Source organism: Chionomys nivalis, chromosome X (genome assembly GCF_950005125.1).
Source record: "Chionomys nivalis chromosome X, mChiNiv1.1, whole genome shotgun sequence".
NCBI lineage: Eukaryota > Metazoa > Chordata > Mammalia > Rodentia > Cricetidae > Chionomys > Chionomys nivalis.
Window position 1 is genome coordinate 121,100,157 of NC_080112.1, and position 19,816 is coordinate 121,119,972.

The 19,816-nt window shown below is 40.4% G+C and overlaps 1 long non-coding RNA gene across 2 annotated transcripts in view; it reads left to right on the plus strand.

The window, feature by feature from the left end:
• Positions 1–5,041: 5,041 nt before the first annotated feature.
• LOC130867585 (uncharacterized) overlaps positions 5,042–19,816 on the plus strand; it is a 68,004-nt gene continuing 53,229 nt past the window's right edge. For both annotated transcript variants that reach the window (XR_009056466.1, XR_009056467.1), the window contains exons 1-4: positions 5,042–5,143; positions 5,889–5,995; positions 6,454–6,544; positions 18,493–18,556. This is a non-coding gene — a long non-coding RNA (uncharacterized LOC130867585). The remainder of the gene's footprint in view (positions 5,144–5,888; positions 5,996–6,453; positions 6,545–18,492; positions 18,557–19,816) is intronic.

Genomic DNA, 19,816 nt, shown 5'->3' on the forward strand with positions numbered 1-19,816 from the left:
ATAATGTTTGTCTAAAAATGACTGGCTAAACCAATATAAAAATAAAAAAGTGAGCCAGACTTAAAATTATAAAAGGCCAAAAGATGTTTGCTATAATTTCTTGTACCTAAATGTTTAATGGTTAATTCTGGTTTTAAAAAGCTTTGTTTGTCTTGTTAAAGGGTCATGGTTATTTCTTAAAAAAAAATATATATATATATATATGTTTATTTTGTTAAAAAATTAGTCTTTGGTAATTATAAGTTTTGTACTAGTAATTTTTATCTGAACTCTGGTCATTAGATTTGGGTTCACAAAAATTTGGATGTCTTTTTGATATAGATGATGTTAAAACTGTTTTATGCTATTCTTTATTGATATACAAGAATGTCAGTTACCACTGGGAATAGCTGGGATTAGACTCCCAAAGGAAAAAAACAGCTACAAAGAAAATCACCAGTGCCAGGTAATAGTCACCAAAAGAGTCAACTATAATAAAGTAGGTTATAAAACACATATGCTTATAAAATGTTTCATATTGTTAATATTTAGATTTTAGCTTCATTGTTTTTGCTAAAATCATTAAAGGTTCAGTCTGACAAAAATATGGTATATAGTTCTGGACTGTTAAAAATACAAATTAATCATCAGTCATCCTCAAAGTACTGATATAAGTACAGGGATAAGCCTTATTTAGTCCCCTGTATATGTTTTAAAGCTTAAAACAAGTAATTTGTAATAATAAAGTCTGTCTAATCAGAGATACCTGGACAGCCTTAAATACTTCCCAGATCTATAAAAAAAAATGGCATTTAAAATAATGTTTTAAAAGCTTATATCAGACAGAGACTCTGAGATCCTAACAGTGACCTAAGGTCTCCAAAGAAGACTATGAGACACCACAATGTCTCCACCTGGATAACGATGACGCTGACCACTGGGCAAATGCCCCATGCTACGACCTGCTGCCAGGACCCAGCCCAAACTGTGGACAAACAGTAGGACCTTGGAGAATTGATTGCACCACTTTTGCCTAGACAAAATAAGGTCAGTCTTTTCCATGTCCCACTTCCACAGAAACCAATCACCTTGTGGATCTGGTAAAGCCTGCTGTTCTGATACTTCTGCCTCCAATGCTATGGAGACCTGGGTATGACTGTATATGGGCTTGTCTCTGTCATTTTTCTGTTTTGTCTGTACTTAAATATAATTTATTTATCCTTCTAAGATCTCTGTATTAATGGCTAGGCCAGCTATAATATCAATTTAAGAGCAAGAAGGATATCCAGATCCTTCCACAAAGCTATAGCCAGCTTGTTAGCTCATTATATATAAAGGTCGAAGGATATAAAAGTTCATAAACATTAAGGGTTTAAAAAATAATTTAAAATAGTACTAATAAACAATAAAACTGTGACTACATACTATTTGCGTTACAAGTTCAGGATTTTCTGTTTTTGCTGGAACTCAAAGGTATAAATCTATTTTTCCTGTTTTATAAATATCTGTTATTTGCTATTTTTATAATATGGATTTTAATATGGGCCTAAAAGTTTCAAATGCATTAACTTCTGTTACTAGTTTAAATTTGTCTCAACAGGTTTCCCCTTGGTTGGCGGACACAAACAAACATTAACGGCTGACTACAACCTGCTCCAAATGACTGTGGACTGTGGACTTGCTAAAAAAGTGATGTGGACCAGTCAGTCTAGGCAATATAAATGCTCCCTGGCCCTTCAACAAAGTCCACAAACCAGATGTTTCTAAAATTTTCTCTTTTTGACTAGCATTTCACCTTTGTTAACCCTTGAAAACGGCGTCCCAAAGTCAGCTGGAAGAAGTTAAAAGAATACATCATCCAATAATCCCTGGCTAAAATGCTAAGTCAAAAGAAACATAAAAAGACTCTAATTTTAAGAGACAATTTGGCCAAAGTTAGCAAAACCAGCCCATGATTGAGCTGATTCTTAGGACCAAGAGGAGTGGGGAATGTGGGACCCTCACCCCTTATTCTCAAAGGGGCAAGAAGCAATTTCCTAGCAGAATGTTTTCCCAGGAAGATAGTGTCCTTCCCCACTCCCACCCAGGAGATTCCAAGCACAAGGTCATTTAGCTCAGCCCAGCCAGCCACCTGATACAGGCTGATAAAGATGGCCTAACTCAAGAACAGTGGCTTTGCTTTAAAAAACAAGGAAAAAGCTGACTTACCAGAATGGGAGGGAGCAAAATTCCTTGTACCCATGCCAAAGCATCTTCAAAGATTCTCTTTGTAGTTATGCATTTAAAAGTTTACCCCACAGAGGAGGTACAATTCCTCTCTAACTTGTAACAGGGATGGAGATGCGTTCCAAACATGTTTGTATTATGCTGATTAAACCTTGCTTAATACAGTCTGGGCCTCCCTGGTGGTCTCTCTCTGGGGATCTTAATCTGGGCACAACAATATCTCCTAACTACAGTATTAGCATGGTTGATATTGAAATTCTTTTGCATTTGGAAAGCTGTTATTTTTCTTTAAAGATTATGAAAACACATCCATTTCCTGCAAATTTCATATTGTTGTTTAGCTCTAAGAAACGAAATATTACGACATTGCCTGCCAGATGGATGGGCTTGGAAATGGGATGTTAAACTGGGGTGGAACAATCTCAAAAATGAATGATGGATATTATCCCTTAAATGTTGGAACTAGTCAATCATGTGCATATATAATGAAACAAATAAAATGCTTAATAGCGAATAGTGAAGTCTGAATATAAGGGAGCAGGGAAAACTGAGTTAAGTGATCTACCTGAGTCCTGAATGAGGCCTTAGAGTGAATTGTTTTTCTAGTTCTGAGTCTGTTTGATTTGGATGATGGATGTATAAAATTATTCAACAGTGAACTGTAAAATTCAATGGGGTGGCTACACGAGCTGAGATACATTGTGCCTGCTAAAATGGAGGAGTAAGTGTGATTTATTTGCAAGGAATTTTTAAATAAATGTTATAAAATGAAGAAAATTTTCAAAGCATATGACAAGAATGGAAAGGCAAAAATAGCCAACAAGTCAATCTAGATTTGGTGTTAAACATGAATAATCTTTCTGTATGAATTCAGAGGCATGAAGATCTAGATCTCTAGGTCTACTGAGGCCTCATATAAAAATATATTCAAGCAAATTATATATCAGTAATACCCCAGCAATCGACCCCTGCCCAGGATGCCCCAACACAAACAAACACCATGGGCTTTTTGTTTGCTTTCTAGGTTTATGTGTTTTAGTCCTTTTGTTCTTTCTCATTGGGGGGGGGGGTCTGGAGAAAATAGTTACACAGTTTGGTGGGTAATGAAGGTAGATAGTGGGAGGAATTTGGGAAAGGGAAAATATGAATGGAACATTTAAAAAAGCAAGCTCAGCACAAATAGAAAATTTTCCCCATAAAATGCTGAATTCTACTCTGTGTATCAGGTGCCTCCAAGTTGCTTTCTCTCAGAGGACAACCTTGAGATCTACATGTCCTCACCTCACAAGGGATGGGAGTGCAATCATGCACAAACAACGTTAGCAACAGAAATGGTTCTGAATGAATTGCTCAGGATCCTAATAGTGGAAAGGTTATAGCAGAGAAGAGCCAGATATTTTTAAGACACTACTTGTACCTAGTTCCCTCCACTCCTGCAGGCCTGAAGTGGGAGATATTGGGTCTGTAGGAGTTGAAGATAGAAATCATGTAAGGAATGTGTCCCATGGTTGTTTCTCTGCTCTTGTGTAAGATGTAGCTGACCCCGTTCACCTGTTCATTGATTGCATTGCTAGAGGAGATGGACAGTGTTTGAAGGGACGGGAATATTACAGTATAGCATGGGTGTGTTAGGGGAACACTAGTGTCTGTGGTACTCTCTGGGAACTCTCTCATCCCAGAGGTACCAACGAACTGTGGAGAGCCAGAGAAGATTGCAATGACATTAAAGGAAGGGTTTTCAACCTGTAGGTCACAACCCCTTTAAGGTTGCATATAAGATATCTATATTATAATTTTAACAGTAGCAATCTTGCAGTTACAAAGTAGCAACAAAATAGTTTTATGGTTGGGGCATGGTTTCAATTCACATGAGGAACTCTTTTACTGGATCACAGCATTAGGATGGTTTTAAACCACCAGGAAAGGTTCCCAAGGTAAAGATCATAAGGTTCTGGGTACCAGATTTTCACATGGTGAGGAAGCAGTCAAGGCCTGTCTTAGTTAGGGTTCCTATTGCTCTAACGAAACACCATAACTAAAACTCAAGTTGGAGTTTATTCAGCTTATTACTTCCAATTAGCTTTTCAGCTCCAAACAGGAAAAGTCAGGACAGGATCTCAAGAAGGACAGGAACCTGGGGGCAGGAGCTGATGCAGAGACTATTGAAGAAAGAGTGTTGTTTACTTGTTTGCATAGCCAACTTGCTCAACCAGCTTTCTTCTAGGATCCAGGAATACCACTTTAGGCATTGCACCACCCACAATTGGTTGGGCTCTTACTCATTGATCAATAATTGAGAAACTGCTTTACAGCTGGGTCTCATGGTGGCATATCCTCAAGTGAGGCTCCTTCATCTCTAATGACTGTGTCTTGTGTCAAGTTGATACAAACACAGCAAGTACAAGCCCTTAGTTAATAACCACAGACATAGGAATCTTCGACTGTGGGCAATACAGTTTGAAAACAGACATGGAGTCTGTTTTATCCCATTCCCTTCTGATGAATTTAGAGATTCCGTTTCTCACTTTTGAGTTTGTCGACTCCTGATGTTCTTAATAGCAGTGAACTTGTCTGTGTGAAAGTCAATAAAGTTCTCTTGTGCAGTCTGCAGGGATGAGCTTTTGTGCACCTGGCTATCCCAAGTTTAAACCCAAGCCTTTTCAAAGACACCGGATGTCTGCTGCTGTTCAAACTCCCTCTTGGGATGGGAGGACTTTATTGCAAATGAATTTTCATCACCTGCATTTTCTTTCAGATTTCAATATGCAATGCACCCCCAACTCCAGCAAATGGGGACCTGGCCCTAGGCACAGAGGAATCCTGACAATTTCACCTGGCACCCTGCATGGTCACCACTAGGGGCAGAATGTGTTGCACCCCTGAAGCTCCTTCAAGGCATCCATTTCTTAAGAGCACAAAGAATCTATAAATGTACGAGGTAAGTTTTTCAATCCCTTTTCTCCCCTTACCTTTTTGTCAGACATGGTACAGTATCATTAATTCCAGGGCATCTGCATGCTTGTAGGTAGCAGCTAGCTCTTGAGGCTCTTTCCCCAAGACGCAGCTCTTTTCTGCAAAAACCAGGGATCCTGCTGTGTGGCCTCCAGAGGAAGCAGACTTTTATTTTGATAAGCTTCTGGTAAATCTCCATCCTGAGAGAGACTGCCTGGGTTAGGTCGCGGAATGATACCAAAAATATGACCTAAAATAAAATGTTTTAAAATCGATTAGATGTGTGCCTAGTGAAGATGAAATAGGTAATGGTCGTAGCTGTCGCAAATGCATTCTTTTTCATCTCTTGTGACTTCAGTAGGAATTAGCCTCAGAGTTGACCAGCCAACAAGGAATGCAAATCTCTAAGCAGTTTGAGATAGTTCTGCCTGGAAACCGGCTTACTGACCAAGCCCATCGGAAAAACAAAAAGGTCCTGCTGTGCAGCCTGTAGCCTGTAAAGATGAGCTGTTACAGTGCAAGCTTAAATCCAGTGCCCTGAAAGCAGGCAGGTTCGACTAGGGGAGCTCCCTGTCCTTTGGGTGGGGCAGGACCACAGCAACTGAATTCACAGTCTCTGCCTCCCCTTTTCTGCTTGGTAAATTTTCAAGCCATTTTTCTCCTTACTTTTTTTTTGGGGGGGGGGCAATCATGGGGCAATATTTTTGATTCTAGAATCTCCGTCCTCCTAGGGAAGCAACTAGCTGCTGACGCTCTTTCCCAGAAGGCAGCTCTTTGCCACGAAAGCCAAGGAAGCCGCAGCATGGCTGCCACGGCAAGCAAGCAAGCTCCGGCTTCGGTAAGCTCCTGGCGAACCTCACTCCTAATAAAACCTCCTGGGTCAGCCAGCATCTTAAATTTTGGGGTGCTCACAGATGTTTAGGATTTCGACAGCTTGCTTAGATCCTCCCAGTGAGTGGCTTTTCAATTTAAACTAAGAGACTAGTAACCCCCATCATCCCCTCCCCCATCCGACACAGGACCTGGTTTGAGGGACAGAGACTACTGAAATTTTTGGAATCTTGGAAGGTTCGCACACTGTTCCCTGGGACTCAGTTCATAGAGTTGTTTGTGGTAAGCGAATGTTAAACTTGCTGAGCGGTGAATCTGTCCATTTCCCAGGCTCCTGAAACTTTGACTTAAGATTTTTAAATTGATTAGATTTGAGCCTAATGAAGAAAAAATGGGCAGTGGGTTTCCCTGCTGCTAATGCTCACCTGGCTTTTCTCTCTTATCCTTCATCTGTTGTTCATTCAGTAGGAATTAGCTTCCGAGAAGCTCAGTATTCAGTGGAGGCACATCTCCAACCACTTCGATGTAACTGTCAGAAAACCTGCTTGCTACCCAGGTACGTATTGTACTTTGGCTAATATTATATTACTTAAATTATTGCTTTCATTATTGGTGTTTCACTAAGAAACAGGAAACAAAACAACAAATAGTAAATGATTTTACCTCTTCAAAAATGATTTTAAAGACAATGAATGAGAGGTGTCTTCCAAAAAAGAATATTCTAGAGCTATTTCTAGAGCTAGGCAAAACAGCATTTATGAATGACTTCATCAAAATACGCCAGTGCATTTTCCCTGTGGCTATTTCTTTTGAAAAATCTCCTAACTACAGTATTGGCATGGGAGATACTGAAATTCTTTTGCATTTGGAAAGCTGTTATTTTTCTTTAAGGAGTATGAAAACACATTCATTTCCTGCAATTTTTATATTGTTGTTTAGCTCTAAGAAATGTAAAATTATGACATTGCATGCCAGATGGATGGGCCTGGGAATAGGATTTTAAACTGGGGTGGAACAATCTCAAAAATTGAATGATGGATATTCTCCCTTAAATGTTGGAACTCATCAACCATATGCATATATAATGAAACAAATAAAATGCTTAGTAGTGAATAGGGAAGTCTGAATATAAGGGAGCAGGGAAAACTGAATTAAGTGATCTACCTGAGTCCTGAATGAGGCCTTAGAGTGAATTGTTTTTCTAGTTCTGAGTCTGTTTGATTTGGATGATGGATGTATAAAATTATTCAACAGTGAACTGTAAAATTCAATGGGGTGGCTACACGAGCTGAGATACATTGTGCCTGCTAAAATGGAGGAGTAAGTGTGATTTATTTGCAAGGAATTTTTAAATAAATGTTATAAAATGAAGAAAATTTTTAAAGCATATGACAAGAATGGAAAGGCAAAAATAGCCAACAAGTCAATCTAGATTTGGTGTTAAACATGAATAATCTTTCTGTATGAATTCAGAGGCATGAAGATCTAGATCTCTAGGTCTACTGAGGCCTCATATAAAAATATATTCAAGCAAATTATATATCAGTAATACCCCAGCAATCGACCCCTGCCCAGGATGCCCCAACACAAACAAACACCATGGGCTTTTTGTTTGCTTTCTAGGTTTATGTGTTTTAGTCCTTTTGTTCTTTCTCATGGGGGGGGGGGTCTGGAGAAAATAGTTACACAGTTTGGTGGGTAATGAAGGTAGATAGTGGGAGGAATTTGGGAAAGGGAAAATATGAATGGAACATTTTAAAAAGCAAGCTCAGCACAAATAGAAAAATTTCCCCATAAAATGCTGAATTCTACTCTGTGTATCAGGTGCCTCCAAGTTGCTTTCTCTCAGAGGATAATCTTGAGATCTTCATGTCCTCACCTCACAAGGGATGGGAGTGCAATCATGCACAAACAACGTTAGCAACAGAAATGGTTCTGAATGAATTGCTCAGGATCCTAATAGTGGAAAGGTTATAGCAGAGAGGAGCCAGATGTTTTGAAGACACCACTTGTATCTAGTTCCCTCCACCCATGCAGGTCTGAAGTGGGAGATATTGGGTCTGTAGGAGTTAAAGATAGATATCGTGTAAGGAATGTGTCCCATGGTTGTTTCTCTGCTCTTGTGTAAGGTGTAGCTGACCCCGTTCACCTGTTCATTGATTGCATTGCTAGAGGAGGTGGACAGTGTTTGAAGGGACGGGAATATTACAGTACAGCATGGGTGTGCTAGGGGAACACTAGTGTCTGTGGTACTATCTGGGAACTCTCTCATCCCAGAGTCACCAAGGAACTGTGGGCAGTCAGAGAAGATTACAACTATGTTATAGGAAGAGTTCTCAACCTCTGGTCACGACACCTTAAAGGCTGCAGTCAAGGTATTTGCATTAAAATTAATAACTGCAGCAAGTTTAGATATGAAGTAGTAACAAAATAACGTTATCGTTGGGGTGGGGTCACCACAAATGAGGAACTGTATTGCAGGGTTACAACAGGAAGACTTAGAACAACTGACCAAAGTGTTCCAAGGTAATATGTAGGAGTGGTGGCCCTGTGTCCCTGCTTTTTACCTGTTCAGGAAGAAATCAAGGCCTGTCTTAATTAGGGTTTCTATTTGCGGCAATGAAACACTATGGCCAAAGAGCAAATTGGGGAGGAAAGTGTTTAGTTGGTTTGTACTTCTACATCATTCCTGGAAGAATGGGGCAGGAACTCAAACAGGGCAGGAGTTGACTCATTGGCCATTGAGGGGTGCTGCATATATATAATGCAGGACCTCCACAGCAAGAGTAGCAACCCCCACCCTACTTCTTGCCCATTGACCACTAATTGAAAAAATGCTCTACAGCTGGGTCTCATGGAGGCATTTCCTCAACTGAGGCTCATTCATCTCTGATGAAACAAATACAGCAAGGACAAGCCCTTAGTTAATAACCCCAGACATAGGAATCTTCAACTATGGGCATTATTATTTGAAAAAGGATGACATGGGGTCCATTTTATTCCATTTCCTTATGTTTAATTTACGTTTTCTGTTTGTCACTTTTGATTTTGTCAGTTCTTGCTGGTGTTAATAGCAGGGAACTCGTCTGAAAGCCAATAAAGTTCTCTTGTGCGGTCTGCAAGGATGAGCTTTTGTGCACCTGGCTATCCCACAATTAAACTCAAGCCTTTTCAAAGAGACAGGATGATCTGATGGTGTTCAAACTTCCTCTTGGGTGGGGAGGATACCACTGTAAGTGGATTTCATCACCCCCATTATCCCCCTACTTTCAGTATGCATTGCTCCCCCAATGCCAGCAAATGGGAACCTCTTGTAGAGGAAAAGAGGAATCCTGACAATTTAAACTGGGAGCCTGCAGGCTTACAGTTGGGGTAGAGTGGGTTACACTAGTGTGGAGTTTCTTCCAGGTGGCTAGTTCATTAAGAGCACAAAGAATCCATTACTGTAAGATGTCAGTTATGTCAGGTAAGTACCTCAAGCCAGTTTTCTCATTTTTTTTTTTTTTTTTTTTTTGCAACTTGTTAAAATGTTTTTAATCTCAGGGCATTTGGATGCCTGTAGGCTAGTAACTAGCTGCAGCCGTTCTTTCCCAGGAGGCAACTCATTGTGGAAAACGGAATGGATCCTGCAATATATTCCATGGCAAGTGAACTCCAGGCTCACTAAGCTCCTGCTAAATTTCCCTCCTAAGAGAGAACTCCTGGGTCAGCCACCTTCTTGAGTGTTTAGGTGTGCTCACTAAGGTTGTGGACAGCATGGCTAGAACTTCCTAGAGAATGACTTTCCACTTGAAATGACTAGAAAACTTGACAAGTAATTGAATTACTTGAATTCTTAGATTTTTGTGGAGGGGGGGATCCCCACACTCTTTGGTGACAGAGACTCCCCCCATAAGCTTGTATGCACTGAGAGTCTCCTGAATATCCTGAGCAAGGAATCCATTCCCTGTCCTGGCTTGTTGAAAACTTATCAATGATTAGGATCTAAAAAGGAGTGTTTTAAAACTGATTAGATATGTGCCTACTGAAGATAAAATCGGTAAGTGGTTGAAGCTGTTGGAAGTGCTAGACTGCCTTCTGTCCATTCTCTTTTATCTGTTGTGTACTCAGTAGGAATTAGCCCCAGAGAGGCTCAGCCACCAAGGGAGGCACACCCTCAAAAGCTCTGGGATAGTTCCCCTAGGACACTTGCTTACTGCCAAAGTCCCTCCAAAAACAAACAAAAAAAGTTCTCCTGTGTACCCTCTAAGGTTGAGTTTTTGTGTGCTTGTACGTCCAAAACTTAAATCCAGTGACCTTGAAAGCAGGTAGGATTGACTGAGACAGCTTTCCTGTCCTTCGGGTGGGGCAGAGCAAAACAGATGTCCCTGCCTCCCCTTTTCAGCCTGGTAAATTTCTCAAGCCATTTTTCTCCTTAACTGTTTTGTTGTTGTTTGTTTGTTTTTTTGTTTTGTTTTTTTTTTTGTTTTTTGCTTTTTTTTTTTTTTGGCAAACACAGGGCAATTTTTTTTTTTTTTTTTTTTTGCTTCCAGAGTATCTCCATGGTTGTAGGCTAGTGGCTACACTTTCCCAGGAGGCAACTTTTTGCTGCAAAAGCAGCAGAAGCTGCAGTATGGCTGGCACTACAAGCGAGCTCCGGGTTTGGTAAGCTTCTAGCAAACCTCACTCCTTGAATTTGGAGGTGCTCGCTGAGCTTTATGATCTGGACAGTTTGCCTATAGCCTCCTAGAGAGTGGCTTTCCTCTTTAAACTAAGAGGCAAGTAACCCCCACCGCTCTCTCCCCCACATGTCAGTGCCAGAGGACCTGGTTTGAGGGACAGAAAGGTACAAGAATTTTTGCAATCTTGGAAGGTTCCCCCACACTCTGTTCCCGGGGACTCAGTTCATACAGCGGTTTGTGCTGAGCAAATGGTAAATCTGTTCATTTCTCAGGCTCCTGAAACATTGACTTCAGTTTAAGACCTAAAACAAAAGATTTTTAAACTTAGATGTGAGCCTATTGAAGATAAAGTCGGCAGTGGGGAATGCTCTTGTATATTCTTGTCTGGACTTTTTCCATTTTCCATCATCTGTTGTGCCTTCAGTAGACATTAGCCCCAAAGAGGCTCAGTTTCCAAGGAAACTCCAACCACTTTGAGATAATTCTTGCATAAGCCCTGATTTCTGCCCCAGTACTTCTGATTCTGTGGCTAATGTTATTTTCCTTAAATTGCTAATTTACTCATTGGTTTTTCACTAAGGAAAAACAAACCAATCAGCAAAGGCGAATAAGTATTTTTACCTCTTGAAAGACTAGTTTTAATTAAAGAGGCAATTGGGAAGAGGTGTCATCCTATAACTATTTTTCTCAAGCTAGGAATAAAATTATTTTACAAAAGGTTTTATAAAAACATGTCCATGTGTTTATTCTGGGCCTTCTTAATTTCTTTTCTTTTCCATCCTATTTGTGTTCCTAGTCTGTGTCTTTCACTTTTATTCAGTCCATATTCTTTGATGAAACTTGCTTTACAATTTACTTTTGTGTGTGTGTGTGTGTGCACGCTCATGTGTTTAAGAGTTCGGTAGTCACGGCACAAGCATAGAAGACACAGCCCAACTTATTGGAGTTGGTTCTCTCCTACCATGTGAGATGGGGGTACTGACCTCAGTTCATTAGACATAGCAGCAACTACCTTTTCCTGCTCAGCATCCCAAGGGCCCTTCTGGTCCTGTGATTTTCAGTTTCAAGCAAGATAAGTGTGAGGAAGACCATCATAGAGGATCTGGTAGAAGGCAATGTTGTCTCATCTCAAGACAGCAACATGTCCGAAGTGAGAATACAATGAGCAATTTGCAGATTAGCAGGGGCATCTGGCTAAGAAATTGTTTAGAAGGGAATCAGTGAGGAGCTGCACCAATCTGAACCTCATTCTGGCTTGCACAAGAAAAAATCTGCTGTCAAAATTAGCTGACCAGCACATTTCCTTTATCCTCATATTTTCTTATCAGAACATTCTTTAAAAATAGAAAAGAACAATTGGCTATGACTATTTCTTCGCTTCAAGAAATAAACTTTTGCAAGCTAACAAAGTCATTTCTGGATTTTTTTTTCTTTATGTGATGGGGAAACCTTGTTAGCGGGGAAAACATTTGCACTGCCTAGGTGCGTTCTCTCCATGTGATTCCGGTGGGGCACAGCTGAGCCTGGATTTCTCGTTCCTGTTTCATGAGTTTTCTCCTTATAATAAATAAGAATAGAATTGTTTTATTCTTTAGCTAGGCTGGTTATTTTCCTATCGAGCTAATTTCAACACCAATGGAATTTAACATTTTCCCCAGGACTAGAGTCATGATTGACAGCTCATTATTGTGTTACTAGTATTTTTCATTATTTGTTTTTGACTTCCTTATTAAGTGAAAATTCCAGCAGTTTGCTTGTGAATCAGAATGGCACCATAGCTGAAAGAAGACATCAGTCTCCCTAACACTGTAGCTGGCAGTCTAGCTCCTCAGACAAGAATAAAATTATTAGAGTGATTAGCTTAAAATTAATCAGTGCCTATTTCTTTAAGTCAATCACTGAACAAGTGGTTCATAAGCTTAGAAAAAGAAATACAAGCTATACCTCCTCCTTCAACAAGTTTACTGGCCACTGCTAGGCGTGGCAGTTCATACCTATAATGTCAAAATTTGCGAGGCTGAAACAGAATTGTCCAAAGTTCCAGGTGAACCTGGGTTACATAAAGAATTCTAGACTAGCCAATGCTACAGAGTGAAATCCTGTCTCATCAATAATTCAAAGTTTACATTGTTAGGAAGAAAATGAAACATGAATATAGCAGGGACTAAATGGTGTTCCTAGTAAGAGAGTCAGCCAGGCATGGTGGCACACACCTATAATTCCAGCACTTGGGATGGAAAGGAAGAGGATCAGGTACTCAATGTCATTCTCCACTGCACAGCCAGTTTGAGGCTAGCCAGAATGGGATATATGAGACTCCACATCAAAAAGAGGAGGAGGGGAGAAAATAGTGGAGAACTTGATTACACAGTATTTGCCAAACACACCACAGAAATGAGATACAGCATGTCCGAATACACCAAGAGATGACCAAATAAAGACCATAGGGAAAGAAGGTTGCACATGTGATGTACATTCAAATTCTTAACACTTTAAAAGCCCCAAAGAAAAAAAAATTTTGGAACTTGTTTCTTTGTCAATTATAGCCAGAACGCTAACCAAAAATTGTCAGTTGGTGGAGCTGGTGTTTCTTTTTCTCACTCTGCATATTGGGGACCCTTTACCCCATGAGTGGTCATAGTCACATTTCTTTGTTTGCACATTATTTCTAAAGGCTCAGAACTCTGTCTTAGTGACGAAAACCAAAATGTTCTGGTTAGATGTTGTTCAGGCCCTGGGAAGAACCAGATCTAGTCAGATCTGAGCAATGATATTTCATTCTATATTATATAGACCACATCACAGATTCGAGAAATGACTCGATAATTCAGTCCTTGAGGGAAAATCAACCCATAAAACATGATACAGAGAGAGGAAATTTAAATTATAAACCAATAAAGCAGCTATGGAGTCATAGCTCAGTTGGTGAACTGGGTGAGTACGGTACCTAGGACTCACATTTTAAAAAGCCAGGCATGTATGGTACATGCACTTACAATTCCAGAGCTAGGGAAGCAAAGACAGGCAGATAAATCCTTGCGCTCCCTGACTAGCCAGTCTAAACTAATCAAAGATCTTCAGGCCAATGAAGAGACCCTGCATTCACACATACATAAACACAAAAACACAGGCACAGTTACTCATACATGTTCTAATACATGCTTACACACACATAGTCACACACAGGTTGCCACACACTCACACACACAAACTTGACTATACTTTATAAAACTTATTACTTTAAGTAGAAGACCAGTAAGAGTTATCTAATATCAAGCCTTAATCATCAAAACAGCCAAAAATGTAGGACTTCTTCATCTAAACATATTGAATACACCATTAAAATAAACATCATAGAGCTGGAGAGATGGCTCAGAGCACATAGTGTTCTTACAGAGAACCTGAGTTCATTTTCCATCACCTGCATTGGGTGGCTCACAACCACCTGTAACTCCATCTACAATGGGGTCTGATTCCTTTGCCTTCCAAAGGTACCTTACACCTATATGCTTGTACCCACACACATATGTGCACAATTAAAATGTAATACAAAAACTTTTTAAAAATGAATGTCAGTGAATTCTTCCTTTGGAGTCCTTTCTACTTTTGGGAGTTCTTCCTCACTTTATTTAAAAATTTATTTTCTGTTCTTAAAAATAAAGACAACTTGTAACTTGTTCAGTCACCCACCCCGGAACAAAGTGAGACAATGTAAGCATAAGATTATAGCTTAAAAAGGAAGTTCAGTATAAGAGGCAAATGCATTTCTCATCATCCCCTTGATACAGTAAGGAAAACTCAGGAGATTTCTACTCAAAGATTAAGCATGACCACAGGGAGGAAAAAAAACATGAACCAGATGATGAAGATGTCGAAGCCTAGATGGTTCTAGAAGCGGAAGTGTGTTCTCTGCAGCTATCATCCAGCCACCCCCCAATTCTGCCATTGACCAGGGATTTTCCTGGAACTTGTTTTCCAAAGTTTCTGTGTATACTTTCAAGTCAGAATGTTTCTTCTGGGCAGTGAAAGGACCTTGGCTCATCCCAAGGAGCCATTGTTGATGGTTTTGTTGCAGAGATTTTGGATCTCTCTCCAAAATAGAATGAAGTTCCTTCAGGATTCCTGTATGATCTTTGTGCATCAAGAGGGTACCATGTCCCAGTAGTGAACTATCTCAGTCCAGCGGAATTGAAGACACCACAGGCCACATTCACTGACTCAGGCTGTCATACCAGAAGTGACCTAGATAGTGAGATGCCATCTTGGAGTCTGGTAGCAACTGATTGGCTTTTTCCCCTTATCAGAGGGTAGAGGGAATGGCCCTAAAACGTGGCTACCTTGGCATTCTTGTTACAATACAACCATCAAGTAGAATTCCTTTGTAGATTCTGCCAACACTTCCCTGTACTTTTCTAGGGAAGACTGGCCTGCTTGGGAGGGATTCTGGTTCAAGAAAGACACAGAAAGGACTCTTCCAGGCTTCTGAGGTTTGGTAGACCTATGGAGACCCTGGGTTGACATTACTGTGGCAGTCTTGGGCAATCTAAGTTCCTAGGTAAGACCAGGTGGCAGTGTGTGTGGCTGGTGATTGCAATAAAGGGGACACAGAACGTTGTCTGATGGTTGCTGTATCTAGATTTACCCACATGGAATTTGGTGTGGCCTAAAACTGTGTTACCAAACCATGGTCATTTATACTGGCTCCACTGTAAACTATCTCTTATTCTTTTTTAAGGTGAAAGTTACATTTTTTAACGTTGGCAAAATTCTATCATTATATGGGTTCTGGGGATTGAACTTAGGTATTCAGGATTGTATAGCAAACACTTTTACTCATTGATCCACCTTGTCAGTCTAAGGAAAGGAGTTCTGTAAATGGCAAGATGAAAGGTTCATTCTCCAGAAAGCGATCCTACAAGAAAGCATCCTTCATCTTTCAAAGGACTCTCTTTTTGTTCTTTTTTTATTGATTTAATTGAGCTACACATTTTTTTCTCTGCTCCCCTCCCTGCCTCTCCTTTCCTGTTCAACCCTCTCCCATGGTCCACATGCTCCCAATTTACTCAGGAGATCTTTTGTTTTTCTACTTCCCATGTAGATTATATCCATGTTGTATGACTCTCTTAGGGTCTTCGTTGTTGTCCAGGTTTTTTGGGATTGTGATTTGTAGGCTAATTTTCTTTGCTTTATGTCTAAAACCCACTTATGAGTGAGTACATATGATAATTGTCTTTCTGCGTCTGGATTACCTCACTCAGTATGATGTTTTCTAGCTCCATCCATTTGCCTGCAAATTTCAAGATGTCATTATTTTTTTCTGCTGTGTAGTACTCCATTGTGTAAATGTACCACATTTTCCTTATCCATTCTTCAGTCTAGGGGCATTTAGGTTGTTTCCAGGTTCTGGCTTTGGCAATCAATGCTGCCATGAACATAGTTAAGCACATGTCCTTGTGGCATGATTGAGCATCCTTTGGATATATACCCCAAAGTGATATTTCTGACTCTTGAGGAAGGTTGTTTCCTAATTTTCTGAGAAATCACCACACTGATATGCATAGGTTCTGTGCTAGTTTGCATTCCCACCAGCCATGCAGGAGTGTTCCCTTTACCACACATCCTCTCTAGCATAAGTTGTCATTAATGGTTTTGATCTTGGACATTCTTACAGGAATAAGATGGAGTTATTTTGATTTGCATTTCTCTGATGGCTAAGGATGTTGAGCATTTCCTTAAGTGTCTTTCAGCCATTTTAGAGTCCTCTGTTGAAAGGTCTCTGTTTAGGTCTGTACCCCATTTTTTTTATTGGATTATTTGTTCTTTTGATGACCGATTTCTTAAGGATATATATATATATATATATATATATATATATATATGAGATTAGACCTCTGTCTGATGAGAAGAACTTTTCCCATTCTATAGGCTGCTGTTTTGTCTTTTTGACTGTAGACCGCCTTGACGGGTTACTTTGTCTAGGGTTTGTAACCCGCCTGGCTGGTCAGTTATTCCAGGGTCACGGAGAGGCACCACCTGAAAGACATAGGCTGATAAGGGGAAGGAGGCTAGGCAGATTTGTCGAAGCCTCCATTTATTAGAGTCATGGTTACAGCTTCTATAGCCCCTGGATGAGGAGCTTGGGGGGCTGGGGCACGGGATCTTGCCACGTGGTCCATGCTGGTCACGTAGTCCAAGAGGTTACGATCTGTCAGGTCACGATTCCTCTGCAAGGAGTTCACAAGTTGACACACCTAGTTCTCTAGATAGTTTGGAATGTGAGGCAGGTTCCGCTAACAGATAGCTCCCTATTAACAGTTAATTTGGGTGTGGGATAGGCTTTGTCAATAAGACTATTCTCAATACAATTGGGAAGTGAAGCCCTCTACAAAAACTCCTCACGGCGGTGCTTCCTGTAAATTTTGGGGGGACATGGCTCCTGACATTTGACCATGTCCTTTGCTTTATAGAAGCTTTTCATTTTCAGGAGGTCATAATTACTTATTGTTTCTCCCAGTGTCTGTGCTGCTGGGGTTATGTTTACGAAGTGGTCTCAAGTGCCAATGTGCTCAAGTATACTTCCCACTTTCTCTTCTATGAGGTTCAGTGTGGCTGGCTTTATGTTGAGGTCTTTGATCCATTTGGACTTGAGTTTTGTACCTGGTAATAGATTTGGTTCTATTTGCATTTTTCTACATGTTGATATCCAGTTATGCCAGCACTATTTGATTAATAAGCTTTCTTTTTCCATATAATATTTTTTGTTTATTTGTCAAAAATCAGGTGTTTGTAGGTGTGTGGATTAATATTCAGGTCTTCAATTTGTTTCCATTGGTCCTCCTGGCTGTTTTTATGCCAATAGTAGGTTGTTTTCAGTACTGTAGCTCTGTAATAAAGTTTGAAGTCGGGGATTGTGATGTCTCCAGAAGTTCTTATGTTGTACATGATTGTTTCGGCTATCTGGAGTTTTTTACTTTTCTAAATGAAATTGAGTATTGTTCTTTTGAGGTCTGTGAAGAGTTTTGCTGGGATTTTGATGGGCATTGCATTGAATCTGTAGATTGTTTTGGTAAGATTGCCATTTTTCTATGTTAATTCTACCTACCCAAGAGTATGGGAGATCTTTCCATTTTCTGGTGTTTTCTTCAATTTCTTTATTCAAAGTTTCATAGTTCTTGTCATACAGGTCTTCTACTTGTTTGGTTAGAGTTACCCCGAGATATTTTATGCTAATTGTGTCTTCAATGGATTCTTTCACAAAAGCTGCTTTTTATTGTTCTTTTAAATGTATCTCTTCTATTTCCTTTTCCCAGGGAGATCCATGCTTCCCCCCTTGAGGCCTCCTTGATACTTGGTCCATGTGTTATCCTTTACTTAACAACTAGCATCTACTTATAAGTGTGTACATACTGTGTTTGTCTTTGGGGTTAGGGTTACCTCCCTCAGGATGATTTATTTTATAGTTCCATTCATCTGCCTGCAATTTTCATGATATTTTTTTAACACCTGAGTAATATTTTTGGGGATGGACTGGGTTGGGTGGGGATGGAAACAGGAGGGATCAGGTGGAGCGTGGGTGAAGAATAAATAAGATAGGGAAAGAAAGAAAATAACCCTTAAAGATTAAATTATTTAACCTGAACTTAATACCTGTGAGGTTTCCAAAGGATGAGTAGAATTATATTTCATGGCATACTTTCTTCAAAAGCTATACTGTACCTGAAACCTGACGTTATAACCTGAATTTACTCTCTAGTCTGGCCAAGTGAGTAATATAGTGTCACATTTTGACCATCTGTTTGGCAGCCCCACATGAACTGAAAGATATTCTTCTGTTTCCTTCCAGGGTGAACAGTGTGATAAAGGCTTCCACTACAGTCTCTGATCATCACTACATCCTGGGGTTCCAGGTAAGTACTCTGTGTGATTCTATGGGCATGCTGGTGGAGAGGATAACAAAGCAGTTGGATCTTGAATGGAGCAGCAGTATACTATCTTGTATAGTTTCAACCACGGCTAGTAGAAAAGGCTGGGAAGTGAGATTCTAGTTGATAGAACCTGGTTTAGGAGTTGTGTGGGTGACTCTCCAGACAACATGGAACCACGTAAGATTGGTATTTGCCTCTAGAACTTCAAGCCAGCATCCTGCTGCAAATGGAGGTAGTGAAACATATTCACAGCATGTGAAGGGAATCCCACATCATCTTGCACTTCAGGACAAAATACAAAGGACATGGACACCCACCTGACTACAACAGGACTTTTGTGGGTTCTGTGGCTGACTGAGAAAGGATGGCAAGGTTTGTTTTTGAATGAAAAAAGAAATAAAAAAGGAAAGGACATGACTTCCCCTAAATATGGTAGAGGAGAAAATTCATTGTAGACAAAAGGGAGAGCAAAACCAGAGGTAGGGACATCTGGGAGAGTTCAGAGAGGATTATGACCAGACTGAGGTGGGCCATGTGGGCAGAGGAGAAAGGGAAAGGAAAAAGGGAGAGAGGGGAACCCAAACGGCTGGATTATATAGGGAAAAGCCTCTGGGAGAAGGTCAGCCCAGCCCCTGGGCTGGAGAGTTTTGGATAGGGGGCCTGCCAGGTAGAGTCTGAGGGATGCTGGGAGAACCTGGTGGCCATTGTCCACTTTAATATGTTAGGTTGGCACCTCAGCCATTTGACCAAGGGTTTGAGACTTAACACTGGAGGAAGAACAAACATTCATAGTGGATTGGCTTAGTCCAGTGGTTGTAAGCTGGGCAGCCATAGGTATGGAATGCTAAAGCTGTTGACAAATAGCAAGAAATTATGTGAAAGGTGGCAGGCTATCTTAACAAGTGGGCAGCGGAGGTCTTCTGAGAACTCAGAGGAGGCCTGCTGAAAGGGTGATCAATGTCCCTGACAGAGAGGGAGCGATGGTCAGTCATAGGCTCAGGAAGTTTGGTTTCTGTGGTTTACCCTTCTCATCTAGTGATGAGGCTCCTAATTTAGTTCTTGATAAAGGTCCGAGTACCTTGAGAGGGTACAATGGCTGGGAAGGTAATGTCTCAATTTGGCGGCGAGAATGAGGATCATGTGGAGTCAGATCCCTTGAGTTCAGCTAAGAGACTCATCTATAACCAGAAGTAGTTATAAGGGTAGACAGCCATTTTAGAGTCTGGTGGCAAGAGAAGGGCA